Source organism: Chiloscyllium plagiosum, unplaced genomic scaffold (assembly GCF_037043375.1).
Source record: "Chiloscyllium plagiosum isolate Xiang-an unplaced genomic scaffold, Cpla_swu_hap1 HiC_scaffold_49, whole genome shotgun sequence".
In the NCBI taxonomy this organism is placed as follows: Eukaryota; Metazoa; Chordata; class Chondrichthyes; order Orectolobiformes; family Hemiscylliidae; genus Chiloscyllium; species Chiloscyllium plagiosum.
Window position 1 is genome coordinate 5,784,857 of NW_028270187.1, and position 20,114 is coordinate 5,804,970.

Consider the following 20,114-nt stretch of genomic DNA (forward strand, 5'->3'; position numbering starts at 1 on the left):
ACTTGCATGTCCTTGGCGGAGGGGGAGGGGGAGTTGATGTGGTCGGCTACAGGGCAGTGGGTTTATTTTGTGCGTGTGATGCAGAGATGTTCCATTAAACATTCAGCGAGTTGTTGTCCTGTGTCCCCAACGTAGCGGTGATCACATTGTCTCCAACGGTCAGAGTAGGTGAGGTGTTTGGATGTGAAGGGAAATTTCTGCCAGATGTGGAAGAATCAAATGATGGCCCTCGATGGAGATGAGGAGAGAGGTGTAAGCGCAGGTTTTACACCTCTTGCAGTGGCAACAGATGGTGCTGGGGGTGAATGGTGTTTTGGTTGGGAGTGTGGACCTAATGAGAGAGCCATAGAGGGAATGGTCTGTGCAGAATGCTAAAAGGAGAGGGATGGGAAATGTGTCTCTGGTAGTGGGGTCTGACTGTATCTGGCAGAAATGGTGGAGGACAATACGATGTATCTGGAGATTAATGGGGTAGAAGGTGAGGACAAAGGGGATCTAACCTTGTTGCGGTTAGAGGGGTGGAGTTCATGGTCAAAGCTGAGGGCAGTGGAGATGTTTTGGAGGGCATTGTTGAATACTTGCATTAAGAAATTGTAGTCCTTGAAATAGAAGGCCATCTGTGACACCCTGGATTGGAATTGCTCCTCCTGGAGGAGATGCGGCTGAGGTGGACTATTTGGGAGTGAGGAATAGTGTTTTTAAAAGATTTTGGAGGTGGGAATTAGTTTGGCAGAAGGTGTAGTGCAGTTAGCTGTGGGAGTTGTTGGATTTGAATTAGATATCCGTGTTGAATGGGTCCCTGAAAATGAAGACAGAATGGTCCAGAAAAGGGTCGGAGATGTCCAAGATGATCCAGGTGAACTTGAGGCCACAGTGGAAGATGTTCGTGATTTTTATGAACTGTTCAACATCCTCAGATGGATGAAGAACGCCTCATTTTTGCCTTGGAACACTCCAACAACACGGCATCAATGTCGCTTTCACCAATTTCCTCACCTCTCCGAACCCTACCTCATGCCAAATCCACCCTTCCAACTCTGCACTGCCCTCTTGACTTGTCCTGCCTGTCCATCTTCCTCCCCAACTATCCGCTCCATCCTCCCCTCTGACCTATCACCATTATCCCCCACTGCATCTACCTATCGCCTTCCCAGCTACCTTTGTTCCAGACCTACACCGCCACCTATTTATCTCCCACTTACCTTCTCTCCCAACCCCACATTCCTGATGAAAGTTTTATGCCCGAAACGTCGATTCTCCACTACTGAGACGCTGCCTGACCTGCTGTGCCTTTCCAGCCCCACATCTTTCGCCTCTGATGCTCACCATCTGCAATCCTCGCTTTTTCCCCTTCCAAATTACTCTGGCCAGTTCCTCCCTCATGTTCATGTAGTTCCGTTACTCAATTATAATTGTGTCTCGTCCAAACGTTAGCAATAGATGCAACTGAAAGAGGAAAGTTTCAGAGATGGTTCACGGAGAATAATTGGAGGATTTAATAATTAGATGTAAAGAGAGAACGAGAGAGCAAGAAAATATAGGTGAGAAAACTCATAAAATAGCCAAATCTAGATGATCAAGAGAAATAAATGTACTTTCCTATTTGCTTTGGCAATTTTCATGTCCTGTGATTTTTTTTATAGTGTATACCACATAGTAACATGTTCAAATGCTGGATCTGATGACAGAAATTTTATCTCCAATAATATGACCCACAATAGTTTTTGACAGAACTCAGCCAGCCATTATATTTATTTCCCAGTATGAAGTGCATTAATTGAAATAAAATGGGATACGAGAAGTTTGTAACTCACCTCGTGCTAAAAATGAGAGACTAAAATAGGGAATCCCTGAAAGCAGACATTAAACAGTGTATGTTAATCATTTTCCTCCATTCTATTTGAAATTATCGTTTTCTTTATGCTGTCACTCGCCATTACTCATTTCAATATGTTCTGTTTCTTTCTCGATATTTTACTTTTTTTTCTGTCTATCAAGAAAATATTGGTGACTGGGGCTATCACTTTACTACCTTCCAGTCTCCACAGCCACTGTCTACGATTCATTTCTGTTTCTTACTGATGGCGAGTACAAAGTTTAAACACAACAAAGAAAACAATTGTAACTATACCGTTTACTTTTGGGGTAAGGGCAGAAAATCTGAAGAAAGAAAAGGCATATATGTGTGCAATTAGATGTTTGCAGTTTTGGAAACACATCATTGATCTGCATTGTTTTCAAGTAAGAATGTTGCCTTATTAAAGCAGTGAGAGGGAAGTTCAGAAAACAAATCCTCACTTCCTGTGTGTGTTCAGTGCAGTTGTGACCAGAGATATTTTATTTTAGATTGGCAGTTGTTGTGGTGGAGGAATTTCCAGTGTAACAACCTCTATATTAGATCCTATGAACGCAGTTACTTAGATCACTGTATGTGGATAACACAGCAAAATAATAGAGCCTGTGAAGAGAAAGCATCACCTTTTGCATTTACCTCTAACATTGTTCAAGTAATTGGAGATGGGCGATAAGACCAAATCAGGTGATGTCAACATCCCAACCAAACCAAGTATAGTGGATATATTAGAAGTGTTGTATTGAAAGTGGTTTACTCGAGCTGTTTGTTCAATTTCTTTGATTGATGTCAGTCTCCATGGATCAGAACTGTGTGATTGGACGGTTTCCCTCTTTTCTTCATAACGGGCTTCCTTTAATGTGTTATCCCACTGTATCAGCGGCAGTATCATCCTCAAAATGATTGGGATGAGCAACTCCAGAGGGAGGGAAAGGTTGGAATTTGAGAAGTTTAGACTGGAATGTTCCAACAATGGATCAGAATCTGAGAACAATGGACTGGAATGTTACAAAAATAGACAGGAGTTTATCCTATGATCATCAGTATCTTTCTAAGACTTGAGCATCGTTTACATTGCGAATACAATGTGTTCTGATGATTATTCACGCAGGTTACTACCTCATCCTTGCTATTGATGGTGCCCCCTGTTAAGTCTATCTCTGTCGATTTATTAATTCTGTAAAACATTCTGCATGCCATCCCTAATCCAGTCGTCTCTATTTGACAAAGCTGCAAACTGTTGCATTCACGTTCAATCAAAAACTCCATTCGTAGTCCATGAATTTCTTACCAACCCTGTGTAACCCTCTTATATGTCTCAGTTAAGTCACCTCTCAACCTTGTTCTCTCGAACGAAAACAGCCTTTCTTCACAAGACCTTCCCTCCATACCAGGCAACATCCTAGTAAATATCAGTCGTTGGCTGATAGGATTTGGGAAATCCATAAGGCTTACTACAACTATATCAGGAATAAAAGAATGACTGGAGTAGGATCACAGCCAATCAAGAATAGTAGTGGGAAGTTGTGCATGGAGTCAAAGGAGATAGGATAAATTTTAAATACATATTTTTCTTGAGTAGTAACACTACAAATTGTCGAGAAGAATTATGAGATAGAGGCTACTAGTCTAGATGGGATTGAGGTTCACAGGGAGGAGGTGGTAGCAATTTTGCAAAGTATAAAAATGGGTAAGTCCCCAGGCTGGATGGAATTTATCCTAGATTTCTCTGAGAAGGCAGGGAAGAGATTGCTGAGCCTTTGGCTTTGATCTTTATGTTGTCATTGTCTGGAATAGTGCCAGATGTCTGAATCTTTTCACTGACGTCAGGGAATCCAGAACTAGAGGCATAGGTTTAGGATAAGAGGGGAAAGATATAAAAGAGACCTAAGGGGCAACTTGTTCACACAGAGGGTGGTACGTGTATGGAATGAGCTGGCAGAGGAAGTGGTGGAGGCTGGTACAATTGCATCATTTAAAAGGCATTTGGATGGGTATATGAATAGGAAGGGTTTGGAGGATATAGGCCGGGTGGGACTAGATTGGGTTGGGATATCTGGTCGGCATGGACGGGTTGGACCGAAGGGTCTGTTTCCATGCTGTACATCTCTATGACTGTATGACTGCATTTATGATCCTCAAATGCCACTGGCTATTAGTGGCCTATAATATACTTCTATCTGTGTGACTGCTGCTTTTGAAAGTACTTCCATGATAGACCCCTCCTTACTAGAGTATCTGTCTCCATAACTAATAATGTGACGCCACCTCTGCATTTGTACTCTCCTCTGCCGTGGCTGGTGACCCCGTATGCTGGAGTGTAAACTTTCCAGGGGCATCATTTCATCAAGCAGTTCCCTGTGTCAATCTATGCTCGACCAATCTGTTTTAGCTCTGCTATTTTTTTCCATCCATCCCTGTCCTTGACGCTTGAGACATGACACTACTGAACTCCCTTTGCCTTGGTTCATTTTCCAATTTAAGTTGTGCTTCTATTGAGCTAATTCCGTTTGAACTCTGCTGAAAGAAGTGAAACTCCTCATAGCAGCACATGTCCCACCTGTCCTACATGTGGGTTTTCTGGTGTGTGTGGAGAGATCCCATCTTCGCCAGAAATGATGCATGTGATTCAGAATCAAAACAATCCCAATTCTTGGGCCAGTCGTCCATCTGTTGTATCCTCCTGTTTCTGTGCTCATTATCCGATAGCATTGTGCATAAGCTTGAGATTATAACCTACAAAATCTTACTTATTGATATTGTAGCTACTCGTACTGGTTATACAAGGCCTTCTCCCTATTACGAGCTATGTCACTAATACTAATGCGCGCCATGGCCTCTGCCTTATTACTGTTTCTCTTCAGGATGCAATGAAACCAGCCAGTAGCATCGGGGAGACAACCTTGGAAACACGTCAGCGGCTATGAAAGCGCCGACCTACTCCTTTAACTGATGAATCACGTATCACCACTGTTTCATCTGTCTTGTTTTCTCCCTCCAGTAAAACCAGCCATTTTTGGATGCCTGAAGAAAAGTTCTCTCAAGATGTGCCAACTCCCTCCTAAATTCCAGACAGAAAACCAACTTGTGAGTGGAGCCACAAGAGCCTTCTGCACTGTATGCCTGGTGATTAGCCTTTTTTATTTGTTCATTTTGTATGAAGTGGGGGTCACTGGCTGGCAAGCATTTATTGTCCATCCCTCGTTATCCATGAGAAGGTGGTGGTGAGCTACCTTCTTAAACTGCTGCAGTCCACCTGCAGAAGATTATCCCAACAATGCTATTAGAGTGAGAGAATTCCAGGATTTTGTCCCAGTGACAGTAAAGGAACGTTGATATGTTTGCAACTCAGAATGGTGAGTGACTTGAAGGGAAAGTTGAAGGTGGTGGTGTTTGGAAATGTTTGCTACTCTTATCCTTGGAAGTGGAAGTGGCCGTGTGTTTGGAAGGTGCTGTCTGAGGATGTTAGGTGAATTTCTGCAGTGCATCTTGTCGATAATTTCTACTGCTTATACTGAGTGCTGGATTTGGAGGGAGTGGCTTCTAACGGATGCAGTGCCAATCAAGGAGGCTGCTTTTTCCTGGCTGGTTTCAAGCTTCTTGAATGGTGTTGGGGGTGCACTCATCCAGGCAAGTGGGAAGTGTGACATCACACTCCTGATGTGTGCCTTGCAGATGGTGTAAAGGTTGAGGAGTCTGGAGGTGAGTTAGGCCGCAGTATTCATTGCCTCTGATCTGGTCTTCCAGCCACTGCGTTAATGTAGTGAGTCCAGTTGAGTTTCTGATCAATGATAACTCCAGGATGTTCGGAATGGGGGGATACATTGATGGCAACTCTATTGAATGTCAAGAGGCTATATTTGGTGAAAGTTCTTCCTGCTAGTTGTCAATCCAAGTCTTGATATTGTCCAGATCTTGTTGCATTTGGACATGGACTTTTTCAGTGTCTGAGGAGTCTCGAATGGTGTGGAGCATTATGCAATCATGAATGAGCATTCCCACTTCTGACCTTAAAATGGATGGAAGGTCATTTATGACGCAGCTGATGGTTGGGCCGAGGACCCTAACCTAAGGAACCCCAGCAGACTGACCTTCAACAAGCATGACAATCGTCTGATGTGGCAGGTATGACTCTAAACACTGGGAAGTTTGCCTCATGATAACCATTCTTTCCAGTTTTGCTAGGCTTCATTGGTGGGCCACTGGGTTGAATGCAGCCTGGATGCCAAGGGGCGTCACTCCCAAATCACCTGTGGTCGTCAGTTCTTTCATCCATGTTTGGACCAAGTCTGTAAAGAGAAATGGAAAGAAAAAGTTTCATACTTTCCTTGAGTCAAGAGTTGAGTCACTTCTTGAGTGTGGGATTAATTTGAGAACTTGATTGATAACTGTGGGCCCAGAGACCTATCGATAACTGCTTAGGCGTCGTGCAGCTTCATATAGAAATTTACAGCATTTCTCAGTGTCCTGCGAATGCCTGTTAACCAGCAACTGTTAGCATGCTGTATATGTGTTACTTTAACGTTGTATCTGTCGTGTCCTTATTTACACGTTTTGCATTAACTCAACATCTGTCCATTCAGACTCTGGTCCTCTGTGTACTAGTCAATTAGGGTTACTTCAAGACAGGTTTTATTCTGCATCCATCAAGCACTGATGTAAGCAGTAAAATGTTACGCTATTTGCCAGCCACTTAGGAATATTCCTGCAAACTGTACCCCGAGGATAGGTGAGTTCAGCAGAGGCTGAGGATCAGAGAGCTTATGCCTGAAACGTCTAGATGAAGGGCTTATGCCCGATACATTGATTCTCCTGCTCCTCGGATGCTGCCGGACCTGCTGTACTTTTCCAGCATCACACTCTCAACATCAACCTGTGCCCGTCTGTTTCTGGGATGTAAAGCATTTTTGTAAACCCTATTTCACAATCTTTACATATTAGTATATTATTGGACTGTAACTCAAACCTTCTGAAATGTAACTTGTTTTACTCTGAAGGTGTCATCCATTGACATAAGAATGTGTTTCATGTAGTACCTACAATTTTGAATGTACCAGACACCACTTTGGACAGACACAGGTAGGACTCACTTCCCTCCACTCCCATACCCTATAAATATCAGCTTCTGTACATAGACAGTCACCCAAGGCTGGAATCGAACCTGGGACCCTGGTGCTGTGCGGCAGTAATGCAAACCACTGCGCCACCATGCCACCCCAATAGCAGGGGTGAGATCGCCACTGAGAATATGCCCAACCATTTTATACTTACAATTAGAACCTATATATCAATCTGCAACTTGCAGATTCTGCCACGTGAATATGAGTACAATTGGCACTCTCTCCCTGTCAGTTTCTGCGATGTGCATACTTGAGTGAAGTTATCTGCCTGTACCTATTGGTTTCCAGTTTCTGAATATGCGAATAGAGGTATTACTCTCTCCCAGTAAGATTCTCGTATATACATACTTGAGTGAAGATATGACCCCATACCTGTTGGTTTCTGCTATGTGAATATGACCGTTTTTGCTCTGTGAATGTGATTGTTTAATTCTCAATCTGTCCATGTCAGTTTCAGCATTATTAAAATTTGAACATTATTGTCAATATCGACCTGGCATCTTCTGCCAAGTGTTGAAACATTATTGCTGGAACAGCACAGCAGGTCAGGCAGCATCCAGGGAACAGGAGATTCGACGTTTCGGGCACAGGCCCTTCTTCAGGAATGAGCAGAGAGTGTTCAGCAGGAGAAGATAAAAGGTAGGGAGGAGGGACTTGGAGGAGGGGCGTTGGAAATGTGATAGCTGGAAAGAGGTCAAGGTGAGGGTGATAGGTCGGAGTAGGATGGAGGCGGAGAGGTCAAGAAGAAGACTGCAGGTCAGGAAGGCGGTGCCGGGCTGGAGGGATTCGGCTGAGACAAGGTGGGGGGAGGAGGGATGAAGAAACTGGTGAAGTCCAAGTTCATCCCCTGTGGTTGGAGGGTTCTCAGTCGGAAGATAAGACGCTCCTCCTCCGACCGTCGCGTTGTTGTGGTTTGGCGGTGGATGAGTCCAATGACCTGCATATCCTCGGTGGAGTGGGAGGGGGAGTTGAAATGCTGTGCTACAGGGTGGTTGGGTTGGTTCGTCCGGGTGGCCCAGAGGTGCTCTCTGAATCGCTCCGCAAGTAGGCGGCCTGTCTCCCCAATATAGAGGAGGCCACACCGGCTGCAGCGGATGCAGTAGATGATGTGGGTGGAGGTGCAGGTGAATCTGTGGCGGATATGGAAGTTTCCTTTGGGGCCTTGGAGAGAAGTGAGGGGGGAGGTGTGGGCGCAAGTGTTGCACCTCCTACGGTTGCAAGGGAAGGTGCCGGGAGTGGAGGTTGGGTCGGTGGGGGGTGTGGATCTGACAAGGGAGTCGCGGAGGGAGTGGTCTCTACGGAAAGCTGATAGGGGAGGGGAGGGAAATATATCCTTGGTGCTGGGGTCTGTTTGGAGGTGGCGGAAGTGACGGCGGATGATGCGCTGTACATGGAGATTGGTGGGGTGGTAGGTGAGGACCAGTGGGGTTCTGTCCTGGTGGCGGTTGGAGGGGCGGGGCTCAAGGGCGGAGGAGCGGGAAGTGGAGGAGATGCGATGGAGGGCATCGTCGACCACGTCGGGGGGGAAATTGCGGTCCTTGAAGAAGGAGGCCATCTGTGTTGTACGTATTTTGAACTGGTCCTCCTGGGAGCAGATGCGGCGGAGACGAAGGAATTGGGAGAATGGGATGGCGTTTTTACAGGGGGCAGGATGGGAGGAGGTGTAGTCCAGGTAGCTGTGGGAGTCGGTTGGTTTGTAGTAGATGTCCGTGTTGATTCGGTCGCCTGAGATAGAAACAGAAAGGTCTAGGAAGGGGAGGGAGGAGTCCGAGACTGTCCAGGTGAATTTGAGGTCGGGGTGGAAGGTGTTAGTGTAGTGGATGAACTGTTCAACCTCCTCGTGGGAGCACGAGGTAGCGCCGATACAGTCATCAATGTAGCGAAGGAAAAGATGGGGGGTGGGGCCAGTGTAGTTGCGGAAGATGGATTGTTCCACATACCCTACGAAGAGGCAGGCATAGCTGGGGCCCATGCGGGTGCCCATGGCTACTCCTTTTGTTTGGAGAAAGTGGGAGGATTGGAAAGAAAAGTTGTTCAGGGTGAGGACCAGTTCGGTCAGTCGAAGGAGGGTGTCGGTGGGTGGTAGGGCGGGAATGGAAGAAGCGGAGTGCTTTGAGTCCTTCGTGATGGGGGATGGAGGTGTACAGGGACTGGATGTCCATGGTGAAGATGAGGCGTTGGGGACCGGGGAAGCGGAAATCCTGGAGGAGGTGGAGGGCGTGGGTGGTGTCACGAACGTAGGTGGGGAGTTCTTGGACTAATGGGGACAGGACCATGTCGAGGTATGCCGAGATGAGTTCGGTTGGGCAGGAGCAGGCTGAGACGATGGGTCGTCCGGGGCAGTCAGGTTTGTGGATTTTGGGCAGGAGGTAGAAACGGGCGGTGCGGGGTTGTGGGAATATGAGGTTGGAGGCGGTGGATGGGAGGTCCCCTGAGGTGATGAGGTTATGGATGGTCTGGGAGATGATGGTTTGGTGGTGGGGGGTGGAGTCATGGTCAAGGGAACGGTAGGAGGAGGTAGCTGCGAGCTGGCGTTTGGCCTCAGCGGTGTAAAGGTCAGTGCGCCAAACTACTACTGCGCCTCCCTTGTCAGCTGGTTTGATGGTGAGGTTGGGGTTGGAACGGAGGGAGTGGAGGGCTGCGCGTTCCGAGGGTGAGAGGTTGGAGTGGTGAAGCACTCCGCTTCTTCCTTTCCCGCCGTACCACCCAGTACCCTTCCACCGACACCCTCCTTCGACTGACCGAACTGGTCCTCACCCTGAACAACTTTTCTTTCCAATCCTCCCACTTTCTCCAAACAAAAGGAGTAGCCATGGGCACCCGCATGGGCCCCAGCTATGCCTGCCTCTTCGTAGGGTATGTGGAACAATCCATCTTCCGCAACTACACTGGCCCCACCCCCCATCTTTTCCTTCGCTACATTGATGACTGTATCGGCGCTACCTCGTGCTCCCACGAGGAGGTTGAACAGTTCATCCACTACACTAACACCTTCCACCCCGACCTCAAATTCACCTGGACAGTCTCGGACTCCTCCCTCCCCTTCCGAGACCTTTCTGTTTCTATCTCAGGCGACCGAATCAACACGGACATCTACTACAAACCAACCGACTCCCACAGCTACCTGGACTACACCTCCTCCCATCCTGCCCCCTGTAAAAACGCCATCCCATTCTCCCAATTCCTTTGTCTCCGCCGCATCTGCTCCCAGGAGGACCAGTTCAAAATATGTACAACACAGATGGCCTCCTTCTTCAAGGACCGCAATTTCCCCCCCGACGTGGTCGACGGTGCCCTCCACCGCATCTCCTCCTTCGTGGGCGGCACGGTGGCACAGTGGTTAGCACTGCTGCCTCACAGCGCCCGAGACCCGGGTTCAATTCCCGCCTCAGGCGACTGACTGTGTGGAGTTTGCACGTTCTCCCCGTGTCTGCGTGGGTTTCCTCCGGGTGCTCCGGTTTCCTCCCACATCACAAAGATGTGCAGGGTCAGGTGAATTGGCCATACTAAATTGCCCGTAGTGTTAGGTAAGGGGTAAATGTAGGGGTATGGGTGGGTTTCGCTTCGGCGGGTCGGTGTGGACTTGTTGGGCCGAAGGGCCTGTTTCCACACTGTAATCTAATCTAATCTAATCTAATCACTTCCCGCTCCTCCGCCCTTGAGCCCCGCCCCTCCAACCGCCACCAAGACAGAACCCCACTGGTCCTCACCTACCACCCCACCAATCTCCATGTACAGCGCATCATCCGCCGTCACTTCCGCCACCTCCAAACGGACCCCACCACCAAGGATATATTTCCCTCCCCTCCCCTATCAGCTTTCCGTAGAGACCACTCCCTCCGCGACTCCCTTGTCAGATCCACACCCCCCACCGACCCAACCTCCACTCCCGGCACCTTCCCTTGCAACCGCAGGAGGTGCAACACTTGCGCCCACACCTCCCCCCTCACTTCTCTCCAAGGCCCCAAAGGAAACTTCCATATCCGCCACAGATTCACCTGCACCTCCACCCACATCATCTACTGCATCCGCTGCAGCCGGTGTGGCCTCCTCTATATTGGGGAAACAGGCCGCCTACTTGCGGAGCGATTCAGAGAGCACCTCTGGGCCACCCGGACGAACCAACCCAACCACCCTGTAGCACAGCATTTCAACTCCCCCTCCCACTCCACCGAGGATATGCAGGTCATTGGACTCATCCACTGCCAAACCACAACAACGCGACGGTCGGAGGAGGAGCGTCTTATCTTCCGACTGGGAACCCTCCAACCACAGGGGATGAACTTGGACTTCACCAGTTTCTTCATCCCTCCTCCCCCCACCTTGTCTCAGCCGAATCCCTCCAGCCCGGCACCGCCTTCCTGACCTGCAGTCTTCTTCTTGACCTCTCCGCCTCCATCCTACTCCGACCTATCACCCTCACCTTGACCTCTTTCCACCTATCACATTTCCAACGCCCCTCCTCCAAGTCCCTCCTCCCTACCTTTTATCTTCTCCTGCTGAACACTCTCTGCTCATTCCTGAAGAAGGGCCTGTGCCCGAAACGTCGAATCTCCTGTTCCCTGGATGCTGCCTGACCTGCTGTGCTGTTCCAGCAATAAAGTTTCAACTTTGATCTCCAGCATCTGCAGACCTCACTTTCTCCTCTTCTGCCAAGTGAACATGTGGGGGTCTGTATTGAAATGTACCTTTTGCTTTCTGCGGCATGAATGCATGAGTGTGGCTGTCAATCTTTCCCTGTCAGTTTCTGCTCTGTGAATGTATGGTTTAGTTATCCATCTGTACTGATGAAGGGCTTTTAGCCAAAACCTCAATTCTTCTGTTTCTTGGATGCTTCCTGACCTGCTGTGCTTTTCCAGTATCACACTCCTGACTCTAATCTCCAGCATCTGCAGTCCTCACTTTCGCCTATCTATCTGTACCTGTCAGTTTCTTGTCACATGAACATGTAAGTGTTGTCATTAAGGTGTCCCTGTAAGTTATTGCAATTCAAGCGTGTGACTGTTGTTATAAATCGCAGTTTCTGCTGCGCGAATGTGAGTTTAGTTGTCACTCTGTATCTGTCAATTTCTGCTAGGTGTAAAAGTGCGAGTGACAATATATGGCTGTCAGACTTTGTTCTGTGAGTAGTTATCAAACTGTACCTGTCAGTTCATGTTCTGTGAAATGGGAGTGTTATCAACTTGTTCCTAACAGTTTCTGCATTGTGAATATAGGAGTGCACTTATTAATCTTTCTAGGACAGTTACTATTATGTAAAAGTGAGTGTGCATTTAACAATCAGTGGTCTACTTGTCAGTTTCCGACATCTGAATGTAATTTTAGCTCTCATAACGTACCGGTCAGTTTGATTTTATCTCTGTGAATGAGAGTGTCACCTTCAGCCTCTACCTGATAGCAGTTGAGTTTGGTTATTGATCTGTAATGCCACTTTCTGATAGGTGAACATTTGAGCACAGTTATTCATCCGTACACGATACTTTCTGATATCTGAATACGAAAGTGTAGTTGTCAACCCACTCCTGCTGGTATGTGCAATGAAAATAAGAGAGTGTGTGTCACTCTCTGTCATGTGAACATCTGAGTGTCATGAATCTATCCATGGGCAGTGTCCGCAAAAGGTTTTCTGTGTATGTGCGTGTGTGTGTGAGAGAGAGATAGAGAGAGACTGCCCTGTCAATATGTGTGTTGTCATCAATGTCTTTTTGCCTGTTTCTGCGAAGTGAACGAGTGAACAAAGGTATCAATGCATGCTTGTCAGTTTCTATTTGGTAAAGGGATGTATCTCTTTGGCAGCCACTAAAATTCTCAGTGAGGGTGTGATTCGTTATGAGGGTGACTTTAGGCTGATCTGTTTCAGTTCGTGAGTGCACATTTTGGACAAGAATTCAGACTTTCCAGTTTCAAAATTGTGCAAATGTCAATGAGATGTGAATGGTAAATTTGTTCAAACTGGACATATGTGCATTGTGAATTGTGAGAACAAAACAAACTGATATTTTCTCAGTTGTTTGAACATCTCTCTCTCTCTCAAACTGAGCTCAACGAAGAGCTGACCCAATCTGCTCTGACTGTGGAAAGGAAGTTCTTCGCTCTGACAGCAGTAACATACCTGCTGTTTATCGAAGCAGCTGGTCACACTTGGCTCTGTACCGAGGGAATATTACATTGTCTTGGTCCTTCAAGTATTTGCCTGGAGAAAGACAGAAGAGATACCTCCTGTAAAGCACCATCAGCCAAGTTTGACCATCTTTAACTGATCAATGCAACATTCTGTTAATAATCATTAGGATATTGTATTTCAAGCCAGGAATTCAAACAGAACAACATGTCTGATTCTACTTTTGCTCCATGTCTGGTGATTTTTCTTTTTGTTAATTCAATACCAATTGAGTGAGATCCAGAAACTAACCAATAATTGTACATCTCCATGAATGGGACTATCCAATGCAAGTAAGGCTGTGAATAGGAGTTTAGTCATTGAACTATGCATGTCAATTCCTACTTTGTGAATAACAACCACACACTCACATTCTGTCCCTCTCAGCCTTGCTTAAATTACTTATGCATTCAAATAGCAGTGACTCACAGCGACAGATTGATATAGAACTATAGAGCCATTGAAATGACATTGCACATAAGAGGGCCATTTGGCCTATCTTGTCCATTCCAACCCAAACACACCAGATGGCCATTTAATCCCATCTTCCTGCTAACAGCCCATAACCCTGCAGCTGAGAGCACTGCCTATTTCTGCAGTCTGAACTTATTTCTCAATTTGTTCCTGCCAGTCTCTGTTTCATGGATATGTAAATATAGCTATCAATTTGGACCTATCAATTTTTTTCTGTATGAATACTTGAATGGTGTTATCCATCTCTACTTGTAAATGTCAAAATACAGTTATAAATATATGTATTTGTCAGTCTCTACAATGTGAATGCGAGAGTTATTGAGCAGACTATCCCTGTCAGTTTCTGCTCTGTTAATCTGAGAGTGTCAGTAATAACCTGTCCCTGTCAGTTTCTGGTTTGTTGATCAATGCATTCGCCTATCAACAAATACCTGTCAGTTTCAGTCAATGTGAATGTGAGAGTGCTGTTATCAATCTGTGCCTGTCAGATTCTGATATGTGAATGTGACTGTCATTTTCAGTCTTTGCCTGTCAATTCTGTCATGTGAACAAGAGATTGTCAATCAATGTGTTGCTGTCAGATGCTGCAATGAGAATGTGTGACTGTAGTTATCAATCTGTCCACGTCAACTTCTGCTATGAACATACGTGTGTAGTTATCAATCTGTACCTATCAGTATCTGCTCTGTGTCTATAGGTGTATTTATCAATCTATTGCTGTCTGTCTTTGCAATGTGAAAGGGAATTGATCAATCTTTCCTCATTAGTTTCTGTTCTCTAAATCAGACTGTTTAGTTATCAATCAGTAACTGTTAGTGTTTGGCTCTGTGAATGTATAAATGCATTTATCATTCAGCAAACTATCAGATTCTGCTTTGAGTTTTTCTGAGAGTATAGTTTTGATTTGTTCCTGTCATCCATAACTGTCAGTTTTTTCTGGCTGAATGTGTGTGTGAAATTGTCAGTCTATCCATGACCAATTCTGCTGTTTGAATATGAGAAATTCAGAAGCAACGCTTCCTGTCAGTCTCTGCAATGTGAATATGTGAGTGTATTTATCAATATTTTCCTGTCTTGGTGAGACAGTGTTGTGATCAATACATTCTGCCCTATGAATATTTGAGTTTCTTTACCAAATTATACGTCAGGAAATTTTCTCTCCATATACGGAGGTTTAGCAGTCAGTTTTGTCAATGTGAATATGTGAGCACGGGTTTGAATCTGTTTCTGCCAAGTCAATATGAGAGTGCAGTTTTCAATCTCTACCTGTCAGATTCTGTGTGAAATTGAGTGTACTTATCAAACTGTATCTGAGAGTTTATGTTAAGTGAAAGTGGAAGTGTTGTTATTAAATTGTACCTGTGATTTTCTGTTATGTGACTAGAAGAGTGTAATTTTCAATCGGTCCCTGTCAGTGTCTCCTCCATATATCCGAGGAAGTAATTAAATTATACCAGGCAGATTTTGCTATGTGACTGAGAGTGTACATCTCAACCAATATCTGACAGTATGAGCTATGAGAATGAGAGTGTTGCTATCAGTCTGTACCTTTCAGTTTCTGTTATTTCAACAAGTGAGTTTAGTTATCAATCTGTACCTGTGATTTTCTGTTATGTGACTAGAAGAGTGTAATTTCCAATCTGTCCCTGTCAGTGTCTCCTCCATATATCCGGGGAAGTAATTAAATTATACCAGGCAGATTTTGATATGTGACTGAGAGTGTACATCTCAACCAATATCTGACAGTATGAGCTATGAGAATGAGAGTGTTGCTATCAGTTTAGTTGCTATCAGTGAGTGTTGCTATCAGTGAGTTTAGTTATCAATCTGTACCTGTGATTTTCTGTTATGTGACTAGAAGAGTGTAATTTCCAATCGGTCCCTGTCAGTGTCTCCTCCATATATCCGAGGAAGTAATTAAATTATACCAGGCAGATTTTGCTACGTGACTGAGAGTGTACATCTCAACCAATATCTGACAGTATGAGCTATGAGAATGAGAGTGTTGCTATCAGTCTGTACCTTTCAGTTTCTGTTATTTCAACAAGTGAGTTTAGTTATCAATCTGTACCAGTCAGTTTCTGCTTGGTGAATATGTGAGTGCATATATCAATCATTCCTTGTCAGTATCTGTGTTGTGAATATGTGAATGAGGTTATCAATTTGTAATTCTGTCAGTTTTCAACACGTGCATACGGAAATACATCTGTCAGATTCTGCTCTATGAATATGGTACAATTATTAATCTGTCTTTGCTTTGTGAACATCCAAATATAGTCATCAAAATGGAGATGACAGTTTCCACTCTGCAAATGTGCATGTGTATTTCCCAACGTATCCTTGTGAGTTTCTGCTGTCTGTCTATGAACATGTAGCTGTAAGTTTCTGGTTTGGCAATGTCCGAATGCCTTTATCAAAATGTATGTCAGTTTCTGTAATGTGAATGTGTTAGTCCAGTTATCAATTTATGACTGCAACATTCTGCTCTGTGAACATGTAAGTGGTGGTTATCATCGTACCTGTTAGTTTCTGCTACATGAATAAATGAGGGTAGTTGTCAACCTGTCAGTTTGTGCTGTGAATGTGTCAGTGTAGTTATCAGTCTGCATCCGTCAATTTCTGCGAGGTCAATGAGAGAGTGTAGTTCCCAATATGTACCTGTGAGATTCTCCTCTGTTATTTTTGAGTATCATTATCAAACTGTACATGACAGTGTGTTTTTCCCTCTGTGAAATTGAAAATGTAGTAATAAGTCTTTACCTGTAAGGTTATGCTATGGGAAAGTTCTTGTCAGTTTCCGCTAATGTGAGTGTAGTTATTCATCCGTGCCTATCCATTTCAGCTATTTGAATGTATGAGTGCAAGTATCAATCTGTGTGTCTCAGTTACTGCTATGTCAATAAGCAAGTTTAGTTTTTGATCTATACCTGTCAGTTTTAGATATGTGAATGTATGAATGCAGTTATTAATATATCCCTGAAGGTTTCTGCTTATAAAAATGCAAATATATTCATTAAATCATACCTGTCATTTTCTGCAATATGAATGTGAAAACGTAGTTATCAATCTGTAACTATCAGTTTCTGTTCTGTGAACATACAAGTGTTGTAATCAATCTGTACCAGTCAGTTTCTGCAGTATGAATATTCTTGTATAATGCGGCACATTGTACAGCACAGTGGCTCAGTGGTTGGCTCTGTTGCCTCACAGCGCCAGGACCTAGATTTGATTCCAGACTCGGGTGACTGTCTACGTGGAGTTTGCACATTCTCCCGGTGTCTGTGTGGGTTTCCTCTGGGTGCCCCGGTTTCCTCCCACAGTCCAAAGAAGAGGTTAGGTGAATTGGCCATGCTAAATTGTCCACAGTGTTCAAGGATGTGTGGGTTAAGTGCATTAGTCAGGGGTAAATGTAGAGTGATAAGCGAATGGCTCTGGTTGAGATAATCTTAAGAGGGTCGGTGTGGACTTGCCAGGCTGATGGTCCTGTTTCAAAACTGTATGGATTCTAATTCTAACCAAAAGACTATACCTGAAAGTTTCTGCTAGATGAGTTATTAATAACTAATCAATTTATATTTAATCTCTCCCAATCAGTTTCTGATTTGATAATGTATGAATGCATTTATCAATCTGAATCTGCCATTCTTTGTAATATGAAAATGTGAGTACTGTTACTATTCTATGCCTGGAGACATAGGAGTGGAGGCTAGGAAACTTGGGGAATTAAATATTGACATCGTGAAAACAGTCCACATGCCAAAAGAGGAGGTGCTAGAGACGTTAAAAAAAACATAAATTGGTCTCAAACTCTTGGACCGGATCAAGTATATCCCATGATGTTGTAGGAAGCTATATTAATAATTCGAATAAATGATATTGTTTTTTCATATTGATATTGTGTGCTCAGTAATGATTCACTACTTGTCACATATGGCTGCTGAAATTATGTAAAAACATGATGTCATTGTTTATCTGGTTTGTGAAATTTAAAATGGCCTTTTACAATGTAAACTGGATTTAGTACACCAATTGCCTACTTTAGACAACCAGTCAGCTTCAAAAATGCTGTGAATGGTAGTGGCCTATGACTCATATTAATTGAAACTGGAAAAATGTCTATGGAGAATGCAGAGAAAAAAGAAATTTGTCTTTCCGCAGTTGTGTCTAACTGTCCATTTCTTTGGATATATCTCTGGAAATTGAGCTTGTTAGAAACAAATTTAATAAAATTTAGATGAGACCACCAAAACTGGAAACAAGACAATTTATTCTACGATCTTGCAAGAAAATGCATCAAATGCAGAAGCAATTGAGCTAACTAGAACTTAGGTTAGTGTACAATTATACCCTATGAGTTGAGTGAGGTCATCTCTCCAGACTCCTAATTACCCAATCTCTTACTGTACCAGACCACTGCCCAGCTGCGTTCCACCCTTATTACTTCCCCCTTCCCCAGGTTGGCAACCTCCCTCTCTGTAAGTGCTGACACACACATTATTTTGTTGACAATACATCAAGATCTGGTTTAACATCTTGTATCAATTCGGCTGGTACATTCCAAACTCGGACATTTCATTAACTTGTATCATTTTGTATAGCCCAAGCATTTCGGTTATCTCAGCTTATTGCTGAAAACATAATTTTTAAAAAGAACTTATTTGTTATAATAATTACACATCAAAGTTAGTATTTAATTAACCACAATTATACACTGAAAAGTAGAGATACTCTTCCCTAAATACCTGCAGAGTTAATAGTTCTCTTGCTGTACCCCTTTTCTGTATGCTTTTTCTATATCTGCAAAAACAACACTTTTCCCCATTTCTAACAAGCTCAAACTAAGTCTCATTCAATCTGCTCTGTGCCTGTGGAAAGGATGTTCTCTGTTTTGACAGAGTTAACATACCTTCTGTTTGTTAGAAGCAGATGGTCACACTTAGTCATATTTCCTCAGTACAAAACTTTGTCTTCGTCATTCAAATATTTGCTTGGCGGAACACAGAAGATTTTTCACCTCTAAATCAATATAAGCCACGTTAGGCAAGATTAAACTGATCAGTGTGGCAGTCAGTTAATAATCATTTGGGTATTTTTAAACCTAGCAATTCAAACAGAATCAGGTTTCAATTCTACTCTTTCCCTGAGTTGCACACGTCTCCTTTCTTTTAATTTCAACTTTGTGACAATTGGGTGAGATCCAGAACTAGCATCTGCACACCTCCAAGAATGGGAATTCCTGAAGCAGCTGCAATGCTGACATACACCAACAGCAAGGTGCCAATACACTAAGTGTTGAAGGAAAGAACAAGGGACGCTATGTGTAATGTTTTACTCGAAACTTCAAGTCTGTTCACTCTAATACGTATCCTTTATAAGATTGTCACAAAATTATGGTCTGTACTTCCATTCTTCACTGCCCAACATCAACAGCATGAAACAGAAGCCAAACATTTAATTTCCTCAGTGTTTAGGGGATTAAAAACCCCAAGAATGTCCCACAGCAGCTTCTTCCCGCTCTGCCTCCCTCAGCAGGCCCACACACAGCCCGAGAAAGGCCTCTCTCTTCCCCCCAGCCCGCTCACTCCAAGTTCCGGGACCAGTTCCTGCTCCGCTCGGCCTCTTACAAACAGCCCCCGGTTCTCCCTGAACTCACCCCGAATCAATCCCGGTCTCGGAGCCCCCTCTGTGTCCCAGGCTCCCATCCCGATGTGCTGCTGGAAGGAGCCTGCTGTTCCCTCGCTTCCCTGGGCGCTGATCTCTCCATTGCGGTCTGTTTCAAACAAACCTCTTGCACTCACTGAGTAAATGCTCCTCAATGGTAGCGCTGGGGGAGGGCCTCACGCATGCGCTCCTCTACTCAGGAAACAGTCAGCTTTGGGAAGGGGCAGCATCGCGCATGCGCTGCTTCAGGATGCAGGAACAAATCATTCGCATTAAACCCCAGTGCTAACCCCAGACCCAGTATTGGGGATTAGGGTCAAAGCACAAATATTACTTCCAAAACAAAGGAAGAGACTAAATAAGCATGGATTGTTTTCTCTCGAGCAGAGAAGCATAAATGAGGGCTCATGATTTTGGTGTAAAATGTTATGAGGCGTATGGACAGGGTGAATAAAGAGAAGCTGTTTCCCGTGTTTGAAGATCAATCACAAGTGGTGATTGGGTAAGGATATGGTAAGGGTAAGGACTCTCACTATGATGCAGTGTAAGGGGTAAAGATATAGAGGCTATTGTGGGTGCAGTGTTTTTCTGTGCTGTATCTGTGTCAGCTGTTGCTCTGCGTATCTCAGAGTGTAGTTATTAAACGGTACATGTCAGTCTCTGGTTTATTACTGCATTATCATACGCCACATGTCAAAGCTTTTGTACTGTATATGTGAGAATCTAGTTATCAACCTGCAACTTTCATACAGCCTTTCATACACTCTGATCAGATACCCGAGACTGACCAAATCTCATTTGCTAGCATTTGGCACATTTCCCTTTATATCCTTCCTGTTCATTTACC

General features: G+C 44.5%; 1 long non-coding RNA gene across 1 annotated transcript; it reads right to left on the minus strand.

Moving 5' to 3' along the window:
• Window positions 1-2,116: 2,116 nt before the first annotated feature.
• On the minus strand, window positions 2,117-19,419 carry LOC148135431 (uncharacterized). Its single transcript, XR_015755255.1, has 3 exons — window positions 19,260-19,419; window positions 13,085-13,165; window positions 2,117-6,141 (listed from the first exon to the last, which is right to left on the minus strand). It is a non-coding gene; the product is annotated as an uncharacterized LOC148135431 (long non-coding RNA).
• Between the last annotated feature and the right edge of the window lie 695 nt (window positions 19,420-20,114).